This window comes from Fukomys damarensis, unplaced genomic scaffold (assembly GCF_012274545.1).
Source record: "Fukomys damarensis isolate Sample0158 unplaced genomic scaffold, DMR_v1.0_HiC HiC_scaffold_27, whole genome shotgun sequence".
Taxonomy (NCBI): Eukaryota; Metazoa; Chordata; class Mammalia; order Rodentia; family Bathyergidae; genus Fukomys; species Fukomys damarensis.
Genome location: NW_022900939.1, coordinates 8261538 through 8267537, shown reverse-complemented (window position 1 = coordinate 8267537; position 6000 = coordinate 8261538). Strand labels below are relative to the sequence as shown.

The window sequence follows — 6000 nt, the reverse complement described above, 5'->3', positions numbered from 1 at the left end:
TCTTTTTTTTTTTTTTTTTTTTTTTTGCTTATTTAAAAGCATTTAAACAACTTCGTAGGAAAGGTATAACAAGTTAACTTTTGGGGCCAGCAATGTGAACAGAACATATTTCAAGTAGAAATGCGTAGTTGAGCTCTTCATTTTTTGAAGCAACTATTGGCCTGCTACTTTTGACAGACCCCTGTTACGTTTTAATAATCTTTGAAAGAAAGGTGCTCAGTTTGATTATAATTGAGGTTATAGTGTAATTTCAGAAGTGACTCCTCTAGGTTCCTTGTCAGATTGGAAAAAGTTGCTTAAGGAATTTGGCAACAGTTACGCAAGACGGTAATGTCATAGATAATCGATTATCAAGACAAACCTTTGTAATTTGGGAGCAAAGACTAATGTTAATAATTTTTTCTTTTGCTATTTAAAATTGACCATAGTGCCTGATAATTTATCTCTATATGACTCACTAATAAAAGTCAAGGGATGTGACACTTATTTTATGAGTAACTCTTGGATTTAGAAGATTTAACCCCAAGTAAACTAAGGAAGGATTTAGAGATGAAACTTGAACTAAAATATTAGGACAGCAGAGAGGATCATGGTGTCATTATTGAAGTGACATATTGTCAAGTTCATTTTACCCCAGGTTATTGGAAAATCTTCCTTAAATTTTAAGTGCTTAAGCGGAAGTAATTAAATTATGATTTATAGCATTACTTACACATGGCCTGGATTTCAAAAGAAAATGATTGCTCAGTCTTGCCAAATTTAGGGAATCTTTCAAAAACAAAGAAAATAAAGATTAGCACATTTTAGGCATTTTTTTTTTGATATGGGGGGGTGAGCTGAAATGATTTGAGAAACGAACTAGCAGAGATGACAAGTAATTAGGGTTAAATCGTATAAAAATGTTATTTGTTCAACCAGATGTATGATTTTAGAATTTTTATATGTAAATAGTACTCATAGGAATAATATCAGGCTTCCAAATGATGTAGGGGAAATATAACTCCCAACCTACTAGATGTCTGATATGCCAAGTTTATGTTCCCCAAAATTGAAAAATGCATTCTAAGTAACAATGGAGGTGAACAGTAGCATATATTTATTTAGAGATACAGCTCTTGAGAGGCAGGAGGGGTCCTGAATGGGTTGCCAAGGACTCTGCTTCACAGCGGAAGTTTTATAGAGCACAACCATGTGGGTACTTAGAGCTATGATCAAATAGTAAAGTTACAAGTTTAGTCACTTAGGTGGTATGGTAGTGTGGAAGCAAGTCGTATGGAAAGTGTACACGGAAAGAACAAAGAACTTCAGGAAGGTGATGGGTCTGAGGGTCTTCCATTGAGGTTACTGATGTCTATCTAGACTTCATTAGACCTGTTGTTACCACTTATCTCGTCCCTGGGGAAATATGTAGGCCTGGTCATTTTGTCTTTATCTCTAAGGCTTGGTTTCCAACAGATGTGCCTCCAGCCACAGTTGTTTTCATCTTTTGCACTGACTGTCTTGAAGGCCTAGCCCTATCTGCCTATAATATTTCTACCTGATTTAGCTGTACATACTATTACCCCTTCTGATGAGGCCGCCCTAACTGTCGTGAAGGGGCAAAGACAGTGACCATTCTTGCTACTTCAGTCTGACAGGGGTCATAGTTGTGAGCAGTAGTCAGAGATACCCTCCAGAGGGTCTTTTTAAAGGCCCTTGATAGATGTCAGGCCTTTTCTTTCTTTTTTTTTTTTTTTTTTTTTTTTTTTTTTCTTTTTTTGTTTTTTGAGACAGGGTCTCACTATGTAGTTGAGACTGACCTGGAACGCCCTATGTAGCCCAGGCTGGTCTCAAACTCACAGTGATCCTCCTGCCTCAGCCTCCCGAGTACTGGGATCACAGTAGCCACTACACATGGCTACAGTGTCAAAATGTAAGCTCTTCTAAACCTAAAATAAGAAGGAAACTTGGGGGAAAAAAACCCTTGAAATTTAGGTGTACTTTGCAATCAATAAATATTCTAGCTGGGATTTAGCTCAGTGGTTCTGCTGCCTGCCTTGCCAAGTACAAGGACCAGATTTCAATCCCCAGTACCAAAAAATTCTAGGTTACAGATTCCTTAATCTAGTTAGGTTTTTACAGCCATACACTCATTATTTGTTCATTTTCTAAATGATCTCTTGATCGAGAGCTCAGTCATCTCTTTTCTCTCGTTCTTTTCAGTAATAGCACCACTCCAGGGAATCACCCTGATTCCACTGGGGCCCTCATAGGTAGGTTTAGTTGGTTTAAAGAGTAAGACTCTCACCTGTCATTGTCACAGGGCCACCGTATATCCTAGAACAGAGCACAGGCAGGAAGGGAGCTGCAGTTCCTTGAAGGTCTATGTAGGGATTAAACAGAAGATTGCTGATAAATGTGGTCAGTTTGTACTGCATAAGGGAAAGAACAGTCATTGCAGTAGAGAAATGAACAATGTAGTCTGTGGGATTTTTTTTTTTTTTCCTTTTTTTTTTTACTGGAGATTGAACTGGGAACCTCGTGCTTGCGAGGCAGGCAGCGGAACCACTGAGCTAAATCCTCGGCCCATGTGGGACTTGGTTTGAACTTAAATACATGTTGCACTTATTGTGTCCTTTCCATCACTGGAGTTCTTCTAAAGTGACTGCTGTTGAAACAGAGATAATAGATAATGTGACTTGAGTACCTTGACATGCTTAGCATAACGTTTTCAGGGTGTATCCATTTTGTATCAGAGAATCGTTTTTTTATTGTTGAATAAATGCCCTTCGGAAGAGTAACATTAGATTTCTCGAAGGGCTTTGCTTCTGCATTTTGCCCTCTACACATCTATATTAGCAAACCCTTAGTTAAGCTTAGGGTGCCAGTGGAACTTATCTGACTCCCATTTTTCTCCAAAAAGCAGGTGAAGGTGGGCAGAGAAACAGACTTAGTCATGGAAGTTCTTGACTACTTGTTCATTCCGCATTTCAGCATCCAAAGAAGAGTTCATGTGCCCACAAAGGTCAAGTTCTCTAGATTGGAGGTAGCAGGTCAGCCTTCAACTATTAGTCCGAGGCTATGAAATGAAACAACCAGCTGGAGAGCCAGACGGAAATGCAAGCCTTGATCTTTGTACCAAAACTGGACTCACACAGCCCTGTTGTCCTGGCTGTTTTTTCTTTTCATTTTTGTGCAGCACTAACTCTGGCTAAGCTGTCAAATGAGACCTTGGAAACCCAGGTCTAGACTTGAATTCTAGCTTCTTACTAGCAGTTCTATAGGATTGTTGTGAGGGGTAAGTGAGAACCAGTTCTCTGTAAATCAGGTAGTACAGTTTCTGGCACTTAAGTGCGTATTGTCGTGTCATTATTAATAGTATGATTAGCCAAAGTAGCCTCATGCTCCAGTTGATTGTTTGAGCTGATTGTCAGAATAAAGTTTAGTAAGGAAAAAGAAGGTAACTGCATCTTCAGAAAACTTTGTAAAACGTTGCCTCTGGGCTGAGTTTCAAAACTGATTTTTTTTGTTTGTTTTGATTGTTCCATCGAGGATAAGTTGTTCATATGTTTCACAAAAAATGTCAAGATTTAGACGAAATTTCAAGTTCAGAATACATGCATAAATGGATTGAGTAGATCAGTTCCAATGCCATTAAATGCCATTTGTAGATAAGGATAAGTTAAAACAATTTTAAATAGTGGAACCATTATTTTCTTTCTTTGTCATCCTTAGCAAAAAAATCAGAGTACAGCAAATTCATCTGCATGTCTTCTGGAAAAAAAGAGTGAGATTAGGATTGAGGAGGCAGCATGAGCGAAGCCTTCCCTAGGTTTTGGGGAGAGTGTGATGTAACATCTTGTTCATTTGTCCATCCTTCCAGCAAACATACTATTGGATGCTGACGGTGGGCCTTGTAACAGCAACAGCCAATGAGATGGCACACAGCAGTCTGATGAACAAATTGTCGGGGGAAGATGTGGCTGGTTCCGTGAGAGCTGGTGAGGGAAAGTGGCGCGGAACTGAGATCTCACGCGTGAGTGTGAGATCCTCCACGGCAAGTGGCGGAAGTAGCAGAGGGAAGGATTCTCTTGGCAGAGGGAACAACGGATTCTAAATTCCTGAAGCAGGAAAGGACATAGCCCTCTGGAAGCCAGGCCTACGGGTCTGGAGTGGAAAGTAATTGAGATTTTAAACAGCATGGGGTTGAGTTTGTGACAACAAACAGAATTTCTTATTTCTCTGACCTCCTCGAAGTTGCTGCTGACCCTCTGAGAAAATATTACCATGCAGAACTCTTACCAGTGCACATGATGTAGTCACAGTTAAAATTGCTTCTTGTTTTTGGTGGTACTGGGGGTTGAACCCAGGGCCATGGGCATGCTAGGCAAGTGCTCTCCCTCTGAGCTACATGTCCTGCTTTTCTACGTGTATTTTGAGACGGGGTCTGATCACGTTGTTCAGGTTGACCTCAAATTCATGACCCTTCCACCTCAGCCTTCCGAGTAGGTGAGGTTGCAGATGGCCACCTCCAGGCTCGGCTTTAAAATTTCTTCTTTTAATAAAAATGCTAATTTAAACTGCAGACTAAGAAATGCACTTACTTCTTTGGCATTTTGTCTCAGACACCATTCCTCTGTGGTGGGAATCTTATCACTGTGCTCCCGGAAGTTCTCTTACCAGGGACCGAGCCATAGGGTTGTGGAATGAACCTTGAATCTGGGTCTTCACTGTCAAGGTAACTCCATAATACCACAGTGTGATAGTTGAGAAGCCTGCCAAAAATCCATGTCAGAAGGAAGGCTTTGTTGTATTCGTTGACTTCCGCCTAGTAAGATGAGACATTTGCCCTGTCTCTAACTGGCAGTTCCAGGAGGCTGCCCACTTTCTAAAAGTTTACTTTATCATCAGTAAGTGATGTTGTTTCTATGTAAATAACCTAGTTCAAGGAGGAGGGGAGGAAAGACTAGACAAGTTAGGAAATAGAATAGTTAAATGTCTCTCCAGGGTATCACATAGGGAAGTGATGTAGCTGAAAGGTGGGCTCTTTGCAGTCAGAGGGCACAGGCAAGCCATGTGACCTTGGCGAAGGTCAAACATCCCAGTTTAACTTCCTCCAACTTCTGAATGGGGATGACACTTTCCATTGTTGCTATGACTATCAAATGAGATGTAAATGACGTTCTGGTGTAGCCCTTGGTGTGTTTCTGTGGCTACTGAGTAATATACATTTAAGAACTTTAATTTGTACAGAGTACTCTTAACTTGATGAAAAGAGATTATTGAAACCAAGCAGTGATTATGATTCACTCAGCAGACTTCTGTTGAAAATCTGAAGTTATAAACAGATCAATTAGGAGATGATTAGTGCTACTGCAGAATTCCTTGCTTGATGAAAACTTATTAAGCAGTTTATGTACGGCTCACCTTAGTAAATCTAAGATAGGATGAACTTAGAAAAATTTGGTTGTGCTCAACTTTTTAATTACATTTGAAAAAAACCTTCGAAGCTGGGCAAGTGGGGCGTGGTGGCGCAGGCCTGTAATCCCAGCACTTGGAAGGCTGAGGCAGGAGGATCACTGTGAGTTTGAGACCAGCCTGGGCTGCATAGTGAGTTCCAGGTCAGTCTCAACTACATAAAAAAAAAAAAAAAAAAAAAAATACCCCCCCGCAAAAAGAAAAGAACCTTCGAGTAATCTTTGAATACTCTTCTCCACATAGGAAATCCCCCTTGAGTTTCGACTTCAAAATACCCAGAGTCCAGTCATTTCTAAGCCACCAAGAGCTCTTGTTGTAGTTACAGCCTTCTGTCTCTTTCTACCTTGACTCCCTAAGATCGAATCTCCCACAGCACTCGGCTCTGCCAGGATCTCTGTGGTACCTGCTCATCCTGTTTGGATTAAAACCCACAATCCATTGGTCTGATTAAACGCAGCGTTGAACCTCTTACCTCCTTCTCCCTCTGGCCTCACCTCCATGTCCTTTTCCTCTCACTCCTCCTCTACACACACTTACCTCTTG

General features: G+C 40.6%; 1 protein-coding gene across 1 annotated transcript in view; it reads left to right on the top strand.

Moving 5' to 3' along the window:
* Positions 1 to 6000, top strand: part of Hsd17b12 (hydroxysteroid 17-beta dehydrogenase 12) — a 135251-nt gene that overhangs the window by 1273 nt on the left and 127978 nt on the right. The gene's annotated exons all lie outside the window — the stretch shown is intronic.